The sequence below is a fragment of the Apium graveolens genome, chromosome 2 (genome assembly GCF_009905375.1).
Source record: "Apium graveolens cultivar Ventura chromosome 2, ASM990537v1, whole genome shotgun sequence".
Taxonomy (NCBI): domain Eukaryota; kingdom Viridiplantae; phylum Streptophyta; class Magnoliopsida; order Apiales; family Apiaceae; genus Apium; species Apium graveolens.
In genome coordinates this window covers 291,028,441-291,047,610 of record NC_133648.1, presented here as the reverse complement: position 1 = coordinate 291,047,610, position 19,170 = coordinate 291,028,441, and positions in this window count along the sequence as shown.

Genomic DNA, 19,170 nt, shown 5'->3' with positions numbered 1-19,170 from the left:
ATTGAGGAAAATGACAAAGGGCTAGGAAAGAAAACCAGGGAACAAAGAAGAAAAAGATGATTTGCTCAGGCTAAAGGAGTATCCTTGGAAATACTGTAAATCTTCAATTTCCTCCTAGTACATACATTTTTGCAGCATTTTCAAATTTCTACTTAGTTTCAATTCATATATCTGTTAAGTGTTTTGTTATCATCAAGTTAACCCTGAATTTATGCCTACAATTCTTATAGACATAAATAGGGGGAGATTGTTAGGAATATATGTGCATTAGTTTGATGATATGTTTAACAAAACACTTAAGTAGAAATTCAGTGTCTGTAGCCTCAACGGATAAGACCACTTTGGCTATCCGTTGATGGTGTAGCTTTACTTAGAAATAAATCTAGTGTTGTAGCATATTTCAGTCTCTGTATTTAAGATGTAATTCTTAGAAGTTGAGAGAAACTATGAGTCATGTTGACTACTAGAAGATATGCAGATAGGAAGGCCAATTGTAAATATTTCATGCCTTGTAATTTTGTATAAATGAAGTGGTATCAACGGATGACTTAAAGACCTTCAACGGATGAGAAGCTAAGCTTCAACGGATGTCTCTAAAGCTTCAACGGATAACATCCTTCAACGGATGAGTGCATCAACGGATGAAAGCTTCAACGGATGTTCTGTTGATTAACCGTTGATAAGTGGTAGTTGTACCTACAAACAGAGGCACATGGGTGAACAGAGATAACTGAGATGTGGCAGCCTAATTTCAGGAACATCAGAAAAAGCAGCCGTTCTACTCTAGTACAAAGAGGCAATAGTCAACAAAGTACTTGAGTGATATGGAGAAGAAACAAGTGGAGAACTTATTTTATTATTGTATTTTTATCTTTGTCTTCACTTGTACACTTGGTGATATATAAACCAAGTAGCAGCTAGTAATTAGATAAGAATTTTTCCAGAGCTGTTTAGAAAAATCTTGAGAGAAAAATTATCTAGTTTGTACTAGGATGCAGCTGTGATCAAATTCTTAGATCACAGAATTTCTGAAATACCATCTCTGGTGGAACAACAAATCCACCAGAAAAGTTTTTAAAGGTTTATTGTGTTCTTTACATTTGTGTTTGAATATATATCTGTCTGTATCAGCTTAAAGCAATTCACACACTTGTTCATCTTGAACACACAGTCTTTATAAACTGCTCAAAACTTGAAAAAGTTTTGAGATTTACATTCAACCCCCCTTCTGTAAATCTCATTGTTAGTTCACTAGGAATAACAATGTTCACCAATCTTCCCAACTCCTTATACCTCCCAAATGTGAGATCACCAATTGTTACCAATTGTTGATACCAAACTTGTTAGGTCCCGAATATTCTAATCCAATCTGTAAATGTTAGGTCCCTAATAGTTATGTTCCGATCATAAACAGATTTGAGACCTAAGGTATCAAGAACCAGTGTTTAGGGATAGGGAATGGGATATAGTATTTCTCTTTCTTTCTCACTGTGAGTGTGTGATTCTGTTTCGTGTACCTCACAAGTGTTTCACTCTTATCTCCGCTCGTGTTTACACTCACTCTCACAAATGTATCACTCCTCTCATAGCTCCAAAATCCAGCTATACCTGTAAGGAAAATCACCTTAGTCATCCTTAAGTAGGTCACATGTGGTGCAATGAGAGTTCATAAATCCCCATCCTTTTTAGACTCGTCAGATGAATCTGAGTCATAATCTACAAGTTGCTAGTTTCCCTTTGAGGGTTCCAGATTTGAACTCTGGGAAGGTAAACAATGAACCAAAGAATTTAGCATAAAGATCAAAGTTTCCTTTTAATGTTTGTGAATACATTTCCTTGTGACTCGTCAGGTAAATCTGAATCATTGTCAACAAGTTGCCGATCTGCGCCTATGTCAGATCCATTATCCGCAGATACATCCAGGGTATTTAGGCCTAGGGAGGTAGACACTGACCACTAACATATGACTATTGGATCAGTATCATCTCCTAACACATGTAAAGGCAATTGGTCCATTAAAGAACCTTGAACAATCGAATCTGACCTTAAAATGGTCGAAACTCTTATTTCTGTCAACTCATCCTTTGTGTGTGTAACCTTTCCTTGTGCATCAAGAATTGTTTATGTTTGAGGTGGTGACAATATATCGGGTACCCTGGCTGAAAGGCGAATTTCAATAGACACCATGTTAAGAAAATGAATCTAGTAACTGTTTTTGTACCTTTTTAGCCATTACATCTTTTTGAGAAGATGCATGGGGACTAGCAGTTGCCTCGGTTTTAATATATCTCAACTTTGTAGGAGACAGAGCTGCTGGGTTGACTTCAGAACCTTCCTTATGTGGTGCACTAAGACACTATCTCCCTCACGCTCATGCATACGTCATTTTAGTGGTAAGAGAGTGTTGGTTGGTTCTGTTACTGTGTTTGTCTTTACAGTCTGGGATAAAAGTTGTGGGTTTTCAATCTCATGACTATCAAATAAAAGAATGTCATTGGAGGCTAAATCTGTATCAGAAAACATATGGCAATATACAGATAAAATACATTTAAGATATATAATGAATGAAAATTATGTATTTAATCTTTTGAGAGAAATGATGTCCAATAGTGATTTCAAAAGATTCAAATGAAATAAGCAATCACCACTGTAGAAAGAAGTTTGATTTTTCTCTTAAAACTGTTTGAGTGCACCAGTCTGTTTTTATGCAAAAAATATAAATAATCATGTCTTTTAATATGAAAAAGACACTGACTCATGACCTAGTAGTATTAAGAAGAGAAAGAAAGATTTTATCTTCCAATATGAATGAGTTTTTGTAAAAGCATTGATCACTTAGGGTAAAATCTAAGCAATTCTCATTCATGTCAAAAGCTCCATAATCTATCTTTATAAAATTATTATCAACAATATTGTTTATTGATAAATAATCTTAATGAGAATGACTATGCTACTGATTTCAAATTGTAGTGAATCTGTCAGATATAGCTACTCATATAAATTAACTAGAACTTAAAATCTCACAATTATCTGCAAAAAAATATTAACAATATATCATTGACTGATACTTGTCAAGTATTTTAAATACTAATAATTATGTTGCATCCTACTTTAATATAATCTAAATCATGAAACTGATATGACATGGAATCATCTAACATCATAATTCAAATATATAAAATATGATATGAATGAATTAAATACCAATTATCTATCAAATAGACATTAGCATTCAATTTCATGTATTATACAATTGTTAACTCCTACCAACTGTAATATCTCAAATAATATTGGTTCGAAAAATAAAGCAACATTAACCAACATTGTCTTGTTTGCAATCTTAGAAAAATATTTCAAGTTCAATATACTTTGATCCACTGAGTATTGCATCTATATCAGAGTATTTAGGAGTTTGCAAATAAGTATAAAAAATATTCTAAGTTGACAACATATGGTTATTTCTAATAAAGCATCAAACACTGTAACCATAGTTGTACCTTAAGAAAGATTTTTACACTTTTTATATTAGTATAAGTGACTGGGGATAAGCACTGATTACTTAAAGGAGTTTTAAGCAATGCCACAAATACTAATACTTCACAATTAGTTCATTGTTAAACTCTTAAATAAATATCATTAGCTGATATAAGTCAAAAATTAGTAGACAACTACAATCATGATTATGATTTCAGTGAATTCTTGAGATGTAAACATTGCTAAATTCACTACAACCGAACTCTCATAATTAACTTATAACATATAAGTTACAATCAATATACTAGATATTAATCGTTGACAGATTTAGTTATATCAATCATGTTGCTTATTTATTTTAAGTTAGTTTGAATTATGGAGCAAATAAAATCATTGAATTGCTTCAATTTTCATAATCCAAACTACCCAAAATAAATATTGAATAAATAAATACTATTTATCTATGAGTTAGATGCTAGCACTTAAATATTTATAATTATCCTTGATAATCACCAAAGGATATATGACTTATATACATGGCACTCACTCTTTGGATAATTAGTAATTTTAGAAATATTTTCTAAGCATATAAAATATTGAGAGTTTTATACAAATAACTTAGAAAATACTTCAACTTTCAATATTAGTGATTTTAGAAATAAGCATTGATTATTTAGAACAAAAATTTTAAATAATATCAATAATACTAAAAGTACCATAATTATTCATACAAGATACAAATAACTATGCTGCATATTATTTTAATATAATTTAAATTATGAGACTAATATGGAATGGAATTGTCTACAATCATAATTTAAATCAATTAAGATAAAATTCAAACTTAATGCTAAACTTAACTACCACAAATGTATATGACATTGTAATCATGATAATCAAGATATTAGTACTAAGTACGAGGTACTGGATTACTAATAAATTCACAAGTCCTTTAAATATTGAAGATTTAATACTTGTGAACTTATATGAAGAATTCCTTATAGATGGGATTTCCAACTAATACGCAATTAATGATATCCCACACTTACAAACCAGTCTTGAGAGATTAACTTTAACATGTGATTTAATAAGTGTTTCTGCAAGTGACTCTTTGACTAAAAGACATGCTCTCTAAAGTAATGATACCTGGTGTGAAGGTGCCTTGTCATAGAGTGTTCATAGAGTTGTTGGATTTGAGGTTGTTTCTTATCATTACAAGAAATCAATCTTCTTCCACGAAGTTGACAGCTTCCTGAGATGCTTCTCCTGTCACCTAAGTTGATAACTTCAAAGATGTTTCTGCTGTCTTTCTTACAACCTACGTAATCTATATCTATATAGCCAAAAATGTTAAGCACAATATCTTTAAGGTACTTTACTCCAAGAGTTGGTAGTCCCTTAAGATATCTAATTATCTTATTAATAGCTATAAGATTGGATTATGTAGGATCCACTTGGAACCTTGCACATTGTCTATTAGCATTTTAGTAAAAGAGTGAGCTTGTCATACCTCTATAGCTTGTCATTATACCTGAGTTGCATTGATCAAGCTTTAGTGATTTATGTTGGTAAGTAGTCTTGGCATGTTCAGAATCTTTCAAATTTTGCATCTTCAAAAGATCCTTAACTTACTTGTATTGCCATCATCCTTTTGGTTTACTTGTACTCCTAAAAGAATTGTTCTTTTGGCTTGTTTGAGCTCCTAAAATAATTATTCTAATGGCTTGCTTGAAGTAATCCCAAAAAGAATTGCAACTTTTCCAACATGTTCCTCCATACCTATTCTGCAATTACTTAGCAAATAATCTTGCACAAGTCTTTGTTAGTAGACCAACATATAACATTATCATTATATCACCACACATATATAACATTATATTTGTGCCTAGTGATAAGAGAGTTATTAATATGACGACTCTACTAGTTCATATTAGACTGTAACTTCAGTTAGAGTGTCATACCATGTCTTTGATGATTACTGAGTAAGATACCATTTCATACCATCCTGAAGTGAGCTTGTGAAGAAGAGATATACATAGTCCAATAGATCTGTAACTGCAAAGTCCATGAACTGTGGTGCATTGTCTTCCTCTTTTGACTCACCAACCAGGAGTACACTTGTACACATCTACTAGAGTCCAATTCCAATTTTGAATGTGCATCAGGTGCCTGATGTATCGTAATATCCTAAAGTCTCGTCACTGGTGCTTTTTGTTGGACACTTCTTCCTGATAATAACCTAGCATCCAGTTTGGCCTTGTCCTTCGTAACAATGATATTGTCATCAGTTTTGACTTCTGGGTATCCTTGTACCAATTACAAAATTGTCATTTGGTTTGGATACCAGCTTCCCTTCAATCTGTTTGCTGACTGATTGAGTTCATCTTTCTTTGCAATCACCCAATCAATCCGGATCTATCAGAGCTTCTGTAACTTTCTTAGTTTCTTCTTCAGATAGAACACTAGAGAATTAATCATTCATACTTAGTAGCCTTTCTAATCATTACTCCACCATTTGGATCACTTAACAACTAGGCTCTGGGAATAATATTGACATCAAACCCTTTGTCTCAGCAGATATGTTCTTATAGTGTCCTCTTGATTTATAATGTAGTGTTATGTCTGACTAGTTGGTCCTTCTTTTGCTCCCCCTAAGCTGCTGTTGGGTCTTCCTGAAAATCCTTACCCTTGTTGACTGGGTTCATTGAAATAATGAGTTGTGTTATACATTGCCATTCCACTTCGTGGATATAAATCATCAATACCATTAATTTCTCTTGTAACAGCTTGGAGCATGGAGTTGTTGAACTGTGTACTTAGGGATCATTTGACAAATCTGAACAATATTTTCTGAACCACTAAAATTTCTGGACCGGAAGAATTTCTAAACTTCTCATTCGAGTCATTTGACAAATCTGAATCAAATTTTCTGAATAAATTAAAAATTTTAAAATATGAAATAAACATGTAATATCTTAAATTTAAAATCATCTAATTATCATGTCCAACATCATAATATTTATAATATAAAATCTTTAAAATATTTATGCAATTAATAATTCTAAAACCTATTTGCTAATTAAAAAATTTAATTAACTAGTAGACATGTAATAATGATAATATTTATCATAAAATAAAATCATTTTTAGCAGATTTTGTATTTAAAATAGTTCGATTATAATGATCCATTTTAGGACCGATATAACTAATTAATTATTATTTATGACATCTAAAACTATTTTTGAAAGGAACAACCTAGGTATATGAAGCATATTTGTAATGGTAATGTACTGGTCTACGTGAAAGAACCGTCCAGATAGGATTTTTTAGTCCATTCGTCCAGAAGAATTTTGGTTTGTCCAGAACTTTAGAGGAAAAACAAATGATCTGGACGACTCCATCCTTCTCATCCAGTTTAAACTTACTCGTTCCAGCGTTATCAAATGGCCCATTAGACTGTCTATCACCTTCTGTTGATCAATCACAAATGCACTGTAGATTGTAAACTCCACTGAGTAGCCATGAAGAATGTCCTTTCAAGTCTTAGCTGTAAATGCCAAGATCTTCAAACAACTGAAAACATTTCATTATTTGCTTCTGTAGAACATTCTCTTCAAACACTTTCAGGTTATCCAGTGTTTGCTTCTGTTGGCCATTAACTCATTAGTGGTCTTCATGTATACATCCTGATCAAGGGTTGATCTTATATGTTGCAAACTGTTTTGATTGCTCCAGCCCTTTGGTATTTAGAAAGTCTTGATTAGATTGATATTTCCCTTGTAGCTTTAATCAAGTTCGAGTTCTTCCTTTGTACCACTACATTTTGACACGGAGCTTCCAATGCTGAATATGTCTCAAAATATTTTTGATGTTTACATATATTAATTCGAACTGTTTCTTCAATTCAGTCCCATTATCTGACCACAAGATCATTTATTTTTACAGTTGCTTCTAGCTTGATCTTCTGATATGATCAATCACCATCTGTGATTTCTTTTCTTGAGAACGCACGAATCAACAATTTTTTTATGAGGAGTAGTCATTAATCATCACTAAGGTATATCTTTATTTTGATGTGATGTTGTCTTTGACTTTCCTTCCTGACATGCCTCACATTTATCATCCTTCTGAATTCCAGATGAGGCAGTCCTCTCACTAACCCCTTTTTCACAAAAGAGTTTCTTGAGTTGATGTTCAAGGGTGAGATCTTCTAATTCCATAGCTAAACTTTTGTCAGATGAAGCTTTATAGTGGAAACCATTGACTTCACCTTTCCTGAGATTCCAGTCTAGCCATAAGCATATCATTTTCTTACTCTAACAAGAGCAAGCTTCTCAACGTTCCTGCTTCAGATGAGACACTAATCCTTCATTGAATTGATATTTTGTCTTTTGATGCAGAACCGTCTGATAAGAGGATTTATACATTAATTCTTTAACAAGAAAGATGCTTCAGTTTTTATCAGTGACACCAATAATTAGTTGTTATCAGTGATACCAATTGTTGAATCTATGATGACATCCTTTTTTCTGTATAGCTTGTCCTGTAGTGAAAACCTTTGTTGTCATCTCCAAAGATTATTAACGAAATAGATTTTGTTAATCACATTTGATTATGAGGCTCTTTCTTTGATCATATGCCTTGAGTATGAATTATCAAGAATACATATGAAATAATTAACATGTTATGTCCTGCACTCACAAATGGATTAATAGTTCTTGGTACCCAACTTATCAGTTTGGGTCCAGATGGATTAGAGATTTTACTATAAACAGAGATAACAATAGATGCAACCTGATCATGCTAATTCTTATCTTTGACTGACCATTTTCTCCATTTTAATACCCTTGACAAATTTGTCTCTAGGCTAGGGGAGAAATGGTTCCAACCTTACATAAGGAGGACTAGCAGTCTTTGCCCTATTATAATCCTAAAACATGCTTTTCTATAATTAATTCAAGTACTAAGAGATGCATTCATGGCATAGCAATAAATAAGCATTGTATTAAGAATACATGGCATTCATTCAGAAACATTACGCATAAGAATTAAGCAAGACAAGCATGATATGGAACAAACAGAATTAACAAACAAATCACTAATTCTATCTATTCCAATCATGTTGATGTATCTCATTTAGCATTCTCAATCCAAATATAAATTAATACATCTTAACAAACAATTCAGATTAAATGAATAAATCACATTGAAATAAGACAGAGGAGATAAGCATAAACAAAGGTCTTAGGTGCTGGAAAACATATATCCCACTAAAGAAATAATTCATGTTCAACAAATATCAAACACGTATTTAAGATCATCTAAAGTAATGTAATAACCCCAAAATTTTGAACTTTTTGTAACCCTTGTGAATAGTGTTTTTGCTGAATGAGAAAACTTTTCATGCCACACTATGTAGGGTTCTGTTATGGATATTCTGAGATTTTATTAGTACTCTATATGGTATATAAGTGTATGTAAAGATCGTCAGAATCCAATTCCGAACACTTTGATTTTTCCCGGAAATCCACTAGATACGGAAAGAATTGAGTATAAGATAACAGGATAAAAAGGATTTAAATTAAAGGATTATAAGAGAGGATCATAAAAGGAATATAATATATTGAGAAAGGTTAAGGGAACCTAAGTAATAAGATCCCGGGTATGACCCCTCAAACGATAAACGAAAATGAAAGTTAAGCGAACCGTATAACAGATCAGCGGTCATTAGGCAAATAATTAGAAAGTTAATCAAAGGGATTAGAGAGGATGATGTCACCCAACCAATGAGAAGAGGACAAAGAGGGGAGGATGACATCATGAGCATGACATAAGCATGACATAAGGGAAGGAGATGTGGTTGAATTAGAACCACACAAAGTTCAAGGCTAAAAAGGTAATTAACCAAAACAAAAACAAAACTACATCCACCAAGCCAAAACAAATCATTTTCATCAAAACAAAAAAAATTCTATTTCTCATCACCAAGAACATTGCTCTCGGCTTTTTGCATTTTCAAAGGAAAGAATTTTCAAAATCCAAGATTCAAGCTTCCTAAATTGGTAAGATAATTCCCTAGTATTCCTTATGCATAGTTATGGCTATATTATGAGTTTAAGCCACCAATTCATTCTCTATCTTCTCCAAGAAATCAATAAAGAAGATAATGAATAGTGATTTCAAGGTTTTTAACTTGATTTTTCTTGTTTTTCCTTTAAGATCCAAGCATCCCTAAGACTCCTCAAGGCTTCCTAGCTACTCACACCACTTCAAGGAAGGTATATCATCTCCAAACCCTAGCTTTACTATGTATATTAGGATGATTTTGGTTGTTATGGTATTAGAGTAGCTTAATGATGGTTGGTTTAGAGTTGGGTTGGAATGGTGGAGATTGTAATGTTGAAATCTTATGATTTAGTTAAAGAATGTAGTATAATTTAAATTCAAGTTTAAGAATAAGTATAAATTGTTAATGTTGAGTGTTGGGGCTGTTATGATGTAGTTTGGATGGAGTTTTGATTGGGTTGTGAATTGGGGTTGAATTGTGGTTGTTTTGAATTGGTTTAAATTTGGGAAATCGCGTAAACATAGCCGTCGTAATGTCCGATTTACTTTAGACTGCTTTTGTTCATAACATTAGGACCCGAGAACCCCCTGCTAAGTTTTGACCATTGCCATGTTTAGATAGTTCATGTTACGAGCTTCGTTTTGGTATGTAGTTCGTTTGATTCCGATGTACGGTTTAGGAGAAACGACCGTTTTAAGTAACGGCGTTTCGCGAACGAAACTTTTCCCCTCGCCTTACTTTGAAACATAGGTTAAAGACCAAAAAGGGTTAATTAATGTATGAAACAATTATGGTAAGTGTGTTAGGCAGTTGGTAAGGCACTCGCGAAGGAATCGCCTTAAAACTCGTAATGGTTAAATTATTAAAAATGGTGGAGCCGAGGGTACTCGGGTGACTTAAGAGAATCAGTAAGCGCAAAGCAAGCGTTAGAGTCTAAGTTGGTTAAAGTATAGATTTACAAGTGACTTTGGTTTAATTCCAACTTACTTGTTGTTTATAGGTTACCAGACTCGTCCCGAGCCATTAATCACCCCCAGTCGCTCAGGCAAGTTTTCTACCCGTTATACTGTTGTTGTGATGTATATGTGTATATGCATGATCTTGCGATAAATGCATATTTATTATTAGCAAATTCTTGTGATATATTGTAGCATGTGATATGGTATATACGCATGCCTGTTTCGTATTCTTGCCATATATATCTGTTGATTCAGTTGATAATACCTATGCTAGAGAATAGCGGTAATTTGCATATACCCTTAGTATAGGGACCCAAAGGTGAAAACATTTTCTAAAAACCGGGAGTCGAGGATCCCGAGTAGATTTTATATATATAAATATTTATATATATATGGTTATAGTTTTCAAAACTATTAATCGAATAAGGTTTATTCGATAACTTTATATTATTTAATGAATATTATTTCGAATATTCATTCGAGGGCTTATGACTCAGCTTATTTATTTATTGAATATTATTTCGAATATTCATTCGAGGGCTTATGACTCTGCTTATTTATTTATTGAATATTATTTGAATATTCATTTGAGGATCTATGACTCCGATTATTTGCTGAGATATATTCTTTATTTTATTAAAGAATAAGGTGTCGATAATCAAACTCACTTTTGATTATTCAAATAAAGATAGTACTTTCGTATAAGTATATCTTTGGTTATTTAATATTCATTTCAAGTATAAGTTTTAAAACTTCTACTTCAATTATTTTTATAAAGATTATTCTTTATGGGAATATTATTTAAATAATAATATTCAGATATTTTCTAATATATTGGGACTGATACATTTTGTTAAATCAGCATCACTCCGAACATTCTCAAAAATGTTTTGCGAGTCTTCAAAATGATTTTTAAAAGTTAGAGCGGATCCCAAAACTCATTTTTATATTTAAGAACCTCCTTTCGAAGGGGATTTAAATACTCGCTCAAAACCTGAGGGATCCGGCTCTGTGGTGTGTTTTATATTCGCAACAAGGTTGCTGTCTTGATAAAAGAGTTTTTGATTACTTACCCAATACTCGGGAAGTAAAATTCTTGGAACAAGTTAATCCATTAACAGGCATCGCCTGGGAAATATCGGTGAGTTTTCCTTTCCAACTAGATACGACTTCTTAGTGGAGCCGTATCAACAAGTTTCTACTTGGGGAAAGTGGGGACGAGCTTTACGTTTCAGAGTCATGGATTTCATCTGAACTAGGAGTGGCGTAAGTGGTCGAGTAGCACCGGCCCAGCCTTATTATATTGGCCCAAATGGCCTGGAAGTTCCGCTAAGGCGGTCCATTCTTTAGGAGTCCAGTGTTCGGTTGACAAGTAAATCCGACAGGTTCTCCTCTACATGTAGAAAATGGTGGGGTTGTACTACTACGACTGATCATCGTAAGTGGTCTTCCTGGCGCGGCAAACTCCCGTAATGAGTTCATCATCCAGTTGGATAATTCTGCAACACTACCCGTAGCATTTCGATCAAAGGGCTACGAATGGGTGGTTGCCGAAGCATTGACAGGGTCAAACAGTTTTATTGGTGTATTCATTGAATGAAGTATCTCGTAACTTTATTTCTTTTCAAAATATTTCAAAGATCAAATATATTCAAGTTTTATTTCTGGTCTCATCTATGGGATGACCTCGTGAATCTTATTATACTTTGAACAATAGTAGTTCAAGTAGATTTCTAAAATGGTATAAGTACAGTGAAGTAATTGGTAACTTCATCTTCCTTTAAAACTTATATCCAGTAAGTAATTACCTTACACATGATAAAGGATTCTAGTAAGTATACATTTAGATACTTGTATTATTGTTATCACTATATATTATCTTGCGAGCTGTAATGCTCACTCTTACTTCATTTCTTCATCACACAACAACAGTTAGGAATGATGGCCAGGCTCCAGCAGACCCAGCGCAAGCGCGTGGGAAGCGCCCCGCGCCTTCCCGTTGAGATCGTAGCTGCTATAGCTGCAGAGGTAGATCTACCTTTAGATCAGACATTCTACTTTTGGGAACCAAATATTGTATAACTATAACTTGCGGCAGATAATGGCAATTAACTGTAAATTTATCAAGTAATCATTTTGGGTTGTAATAACTTTTAATTGTGGATTCAAGGACTTGTACTTATTTCAATTTCATCTCTGAGACTATGACGTGTGGTGGTGTGTGTTAGTGTGGGGTCACAGCTTGAGGTTGTTTATTATTAATTAAGTTAAGTGATAATTGTGGAAAGAAAGACCTTGACGACCCGGATCCCTGACCCCGGATCTGGGGGTGTTACAGAAATGGTATGAGAGCTAAGCGTTATAAACCTCAGAGATGATGCGATGATATAATAACAAACTCACAAAGATAATAAGAACTCTTGCCAAGTTCATGGTCGGACTACTTAAAGTAGCACTGACAGTTAAAACCCTTATGGGAACCCTTATAAGTATCATGATAGTAACTTAGCTCGTTTAATGTGTAGGCGCCTGAGATAGAGGACCCTGAGATGTTCGAGCGTGAGCATGATGAGGCACTGCTAGATGTCGAGGATCAGGAGGAGCTTGAGATGGAGGAAGATGAGGGGGACCCCTCAGAGGAGTCAGAGACGGAGGTCATTGCTATTTCAGATGAGGAGGACCCCTCAGAGGAGTCAGAGACAGAGGTCATTGCTATTCCAGATGAGGAGGACCCGGATGAGGTCCCAGTAGCTGAGGAGCGTGTCGGACCTATGGTAGTGTACGCTGGTACCCCTTTACCCACACTTCCGGTGGTCAGAGCTCCTACCCCTCCACCACAATCTTGGATCCCCTATGAGGACAGCTTAGAGACCCATACTTCCGAGCCTAGGCAGACTGAGGAGGCACCCCCAGCGGCTCCGGATTCACCACCTCTCGACCCTGCCCACAGGCAGTCTTTGTTAGCCCACGGCTATGTTCAGGATGTACTGAGGACCCGAGTGGCTGTTGCTGAGGCCCGGCTGGATGAGGCCAGGAGGGAGTTGGATGCGGAGAGGGCGGGTAGGCGTACCCGAGCTTATGAGACTAGGGTTGCTATACCCCGATCCTTGAGGAGGGAGCTGACGGGGATAGAGCTCACGTCCCGAGCGAGATTCAGATCTCTCCAGGGGGACAGGCATGGTAGGATCTCCAGGCGGTAGGCCGACTATATCTTCCGTCGTGCGATGGAAAGGGTATGGGAGCTGACCCGCTCCGGTGTGTGATTCAGGATTGACGATGGGATAGTCTAGTTGTCTAGTTAGTCGAGGCCTTAGTAAGAGCCAATTTTCCGGGATAGTTGACTTGTATATAGCATCCCTTTTTATGATTAGACAGATAGACTCTTGTGTATCACTTTTGGGACAGATGGCTGTAGCACTGTTGTACTTTTGACCAGATCAAACTATGTATTTCTCGCATTATGTATATATTTGTTTCCTTTCAGTTCAGTTCCTTAGTGACGAGATCACTGTTTTTATCATTATTAGTACTGCACTTCTTATTAGAACTGTCATAATGTAATAGAATTGCGAGATACATTCTCCCTATTATAGAATTGTGCAAGACACAATGTTGTGTATGATTGTGACCTAAAGTTGAATTTCCCGATAATAATTTTTTTTTTTATCAGTATCATGCCGCCAAGAAAGATTGGAACTAGGGCGAACCCTGGATCTGAGGACCAGGGAAGCCATAACCAGGACGATAGGAACCAGGAACACAGTGAAGAGGAAGATGAGGATTATGTGGAACAGGATGACTCCCTGTATGAAGAGGAAGAGGAAACATATGATGTTGAGGGATTTGAGATAGAGGCTGAAGAAGGAGAAACTGAGGTTGAGCAACCAATTCCAAACCCAGGCATGGATCCCATGGGCCAGTTCATGCAACTACTAAGGCAGAACTTGGAACGTCAACCCAACCCACCCCCTCAAGGAAATAACAATGTTGTGGCAAACTCTTTCAGGGCTTTTAAGTCCCTTAAGCCCCCTGAGTTCCACGGATCAGCCGACCCAGTTGAGGCAAGAGCATGGTTAAAAGAAATGGAGAAATCCTTTGAGATTTTGAGTACTGATGAGGCACAGAAGACTGTATTTGCTACCTACCTTCTGAAAGGAGAGGCCAACTACTGGTGGGAGGCCAAAAAAAATATGGAGACAGATGCTATTATAACCTGGGAGAGATTCAGTCAGTTATTTCTGGGAAAGTATTTCCCGAGGTTTATGGAAAACCAGATGGAGCTCAAGTTCTTGGAGCTAAAGCAGAATAACTTTTCTGTAGCAGAGTACGAAGCGAAATTTTACTGAGTTATCAAGGTTTGTGCCGGAGTTTGTGAGCACCGAGGAAAAGAAAGCTAGGAGGTTTCAGCAGGGACTGAAACCGTGGATCCAGAATAGGGTGGCAATCCTTGAGCTTACGAATTATGCCACTCTGGTGCAAAAGGCAACAATTGTAGAAGCCGGAAGTGAACAGATGCAGAAGAAAAGAGAGAAGAAGGGAATAAAGAGGAAAAGTATGAGCATGGGTGGAGGTTCCACAGGAAGGAGCTTCCCAACTAGATTTAATCGAGGGGCAGTGTCCCTACCGGGAAAGAACACTGAGTTTAAGCGGCCAATGAGTGTGAATGTAAGCCAGAGCGGCCAGAAGTCAAGAATGTCCTATTCCAACCAGTCTCGACCCCCATTGCCAGCCTGTAACACTTGTGGAAGAATGCATTCTGGGGAATGTAAGGGAAAGCCAGTAACCTGCTTTAAGTGTGGGCAAGTGGGCCACTATGCTCACAAATGCCCTTCGTCAGCCCCTGCCATCATTCCAACCACCACTTGTCATCAGTGTGGACGCCCGGGTCATTGGAAGAGGGAATGCCCAATGAACAAACCAGCAGCTTCAGGAGCCAGCAGGGCTGCCTCCAATAAGCCACCTACTGCGAGGACTTTCAACATGACAGTCCAGGATGCTATGGAAGATTTAGATGTGATAGCAGGTACCCTTTCTCTAAATTCAGTCAGTGCAAATATTTTATTTGATTCGGGAGCAACTAAATCTTTTATATCAAAGGACCTTGCGCGTAAGTTAAGACTTAAGGCTGAACCCTTGATAGAGCCCTTACAAGTAGAAATAGCCAATCATGAGATTATTCCTGTTAACCAGATTCACCCCGCCTGTGAGATAGGCATAGGGGAGCAATCTTTTAGTGTTGATCTGATTCCTTTTAAATTAGGGGAGTTTGATGTAATTTTGGGAATGGACTGGCTATCTAGCAATGATGCTCAGATAGACTGTAAAGGGAAGAAAGTTAAGTTAAATATCCCAGGAAAGAAAGAAGTTATATTTAAAGGAAAGAGGCAGACGCTGAAATTTTTGACTATGGCCCAGGCCAGAAGGATGCTACGAAAAGGAAATGAGGCCTACCTAGCCTATGTGGTGGACACGCAGAAGGAGGTGCCCAACTTACAAGATATTCCGGTAGTCAACAAATTTGAAGACGTATTCCCACAAGACCTTCCGGGATTACCACCCGATAGAGTGATTGAATTTGCTATTGAGTTGGCCCCAGGGACGGCGCCAGTTTCAAAAGCACCTTACCGATTAGCCCCGTTAGAAATGAAGGAATTAGCTATCCAATTGCAGGAACTCTTGGATAAGGGTATGATAAGACCCAGTGTGTCTCCGTGGGGAGCACCAGTTTTATTTGTTAAGAAGAAAGATGGGAGCATGAGGCTGTGCATCGACTATCGAGAGTTAAACAAGCTAACCATAAAGAACAGGTACCCATTACCTAGAATAGACGATCTGTTCGACCAGCTAAAGGATGTTGTTTATTTTTCCAAAATTGACCTGAGAACTGGATATCACCGACTAAAGATTAAACCCGAAGATATTTCCAAGACAGCATTCCGTACCAGGTATGGGCATTATGAGTTCTTGGTAATGTCCTTTGGATTAACCAACGCCCCAACGGCTTTCATGGACTTAATGAACAGAGTATTTAAGAAGTACTTGGACAAGTGTGTGATAGTTTTTATCGATGATATTTTGATCTACTCAAGGACTGAGGCAGAACATGCAGAGCATTTGAGGATAGCTCTAGGAATACTCAGAGAGGAACAGTTATATGCCAAATTCTCGAAGTGTGAATTCTGGCGGAATGAAGTATAGTTTTTAGGACATGTGATCAATAAAGAAGGAGTATTGGTCAACCCCTCCAAGATAGAGGCGGTCTCAAATTGGGAAAGGCCAACCACACCCACAGAGGTAAGGAGTTTCATAGGATTGGCCGGCTACTATCATAGATTTGTACAGGACTTTGCGAAGATCGCAGCCCCTTTGACACGACTTACTCGTAAGACAGAGAAGTTTGAATGGACGGAGAAATGCGAGAACAGTTTTCAGGAATTAAAGAAAAGGTTGGTAACGGCCCCGGTGTTGGCATTGCCGGACGGAAAAGGAGATTTTGTGATATATAGTGACGCGTCGCACAAAGGATTAGGGTGTGTGCTTATGCAGCACTGTAAAGTGATTGCGTATGCATTGAGACAACTGAAGGAATACGAGATTAGATATCCTACCCATGATCTTGAGCTAGCGGCAATAGTTTTTGCCTTAAAATTTTGGAGGCACTACTTGTATGGAGAGAAGTGCGAGATTTTTACAGACCATAAGAGCCTCAAGTACATATTTACGCAGAAAGAGCTCAACATGCTCCAGAGGAGATGGTTAGAACTAATCAAGGACTATGATTGTGAGATTCTCTATCATCCGGGAAAAGCCAATGTGGTGGCTGACGCCCTTAGTAGAAAGGAAAGACTCAGAATGATAACGACTTCGGAAGAATTGATAAGGGATTTTGAGAGAATGGAAATAGAAGTAAAGGTAACCGGAACCGGAACTAAAAAGCTTTTTGAGATCTCAATGCAGCCAGAATTATTGGAAAAGATCAGATTGTGCCAAGAGAAAATAATGAATGAGGGCAGAGAGTCAATGACTGGAGAAGAGATCCATACGGAGAAAGATGATAAAGGGATAATGAGGTACTCTTACCGGATTTGGGTTCCAAATGTTCAAGAGCTTAAAGATGAGATTTTGGATGAAAGCCATAGTTCAAGGTATTCCATTCACCCGGGAAGCACCAAGATGTATAGGGATTTGAAGGAGTATTACTGGTGGCCCAACATGAAGAGGGATGTAGCAGAATGGGTGAGCAAATGTTTGACTTGCCAAAGAGTAAAGGCAGAGCACCAGAGACCTAGTGGACTTTTACGACCCCTGGAGATTCCCGAATGGAAATGGGAACAGATAGCGATGGATTTTGTTGTAGGCTTGCCAAGGACGAAAGCCAACCATGATGCCATATGGGTAATTATAGACCGACTGACAAAGTCAGCTCATTTCATCCCTATCAATGAGAGATACACAGTCGATAGACTGATGGACATTTACCTTAAGGAAATAGTGACGCGACATGGAGTCCCAGCGTCCATTGTCTCAGACCGAGACCCCAGATTCAACTCCAGGTTTTGGAGGAGCTTTCAAGAATGTGCGGGGACCAAGTTAAATATGAGTACCGCGTACCATCCCCAGACGGATGGGCAGAGTGAAAGGACCATCCAGACAGTAGAGGATATGTTGAGAGTCTGTGCAATAGACTTTAAAGGAAGTTGGGATGATCACTTGCCGTTGATCGAGTTTTCTTATAACCATAGCTTTCATACTAGCATCGGAATGCCGCCTTATGAGGCCCTGTACGGAAGAAGGTGTCGATCTCCCTTATACTGGGATGAAGTAGGGGAGCGGAAGATGCTCGGACCCGAAGTGGTCCAAAGGACCAAAGACATAGTGTATCTTATCAGAGGGCGGCTTGTAGCAGCCCAAGACAGACATAAGAAATATGCAGACCTAGCCCGAAAGGACAAGGAATATGAAGTAGGGGACTTAGTACTGCTGAAGGTATCCCCCTAGAAGGGATTAATGAGGTTCGAAAAGAAAGGAAAACTAAGCCCAAGGTACATTGGACCTTTTGAGATATTAAGACGGATTGGAAAGTTAGCTTACGAGCTAGCCTTACCCCCAAATCTACACCAAGTTCATAATGTGTTCCATGTGTCAATGCTAAGGAAGTATCATCGGGATGCCAGGCACATAGTGGAGTACGAGCAGGTGGATATGCAACCAGATCTGACGTACGTGGAGAAGCCAGTAAGGATTATAGATAAGAAGGAGCAGGTGCTTCGGAACAAAGTGATCAAGCTAGTCAGAGTACTATGGCAGAATCATAATGTGGAAGAATCAACTTGGGAACTAGAGAGCGCAATGCTAGAAAAGTACCCCCATTTGTTTTCTATTTGATTCCGGGACGGAATCCTTTTAAGGAGGGGAGACTGTAATAACCCCAAAATTTTGAACTTTTTGTAACCCTTGTGAATAGTGTTTTTGCTGAATGAGAAAACTTTTCATGCCACACTATGTAGGGGTTCTGTTATGGATATTCTGAGATTTTATTAGTACTCTATATGGTATATAAGTGTATGTAAAGATCGTCAGAATCCAATTCCGAACACTTTGATTTTTCCCGGAAATCCACTATATACGGAAAGAATTGAGTATAAGGTAACAGGATAAAAAGGATTTAAA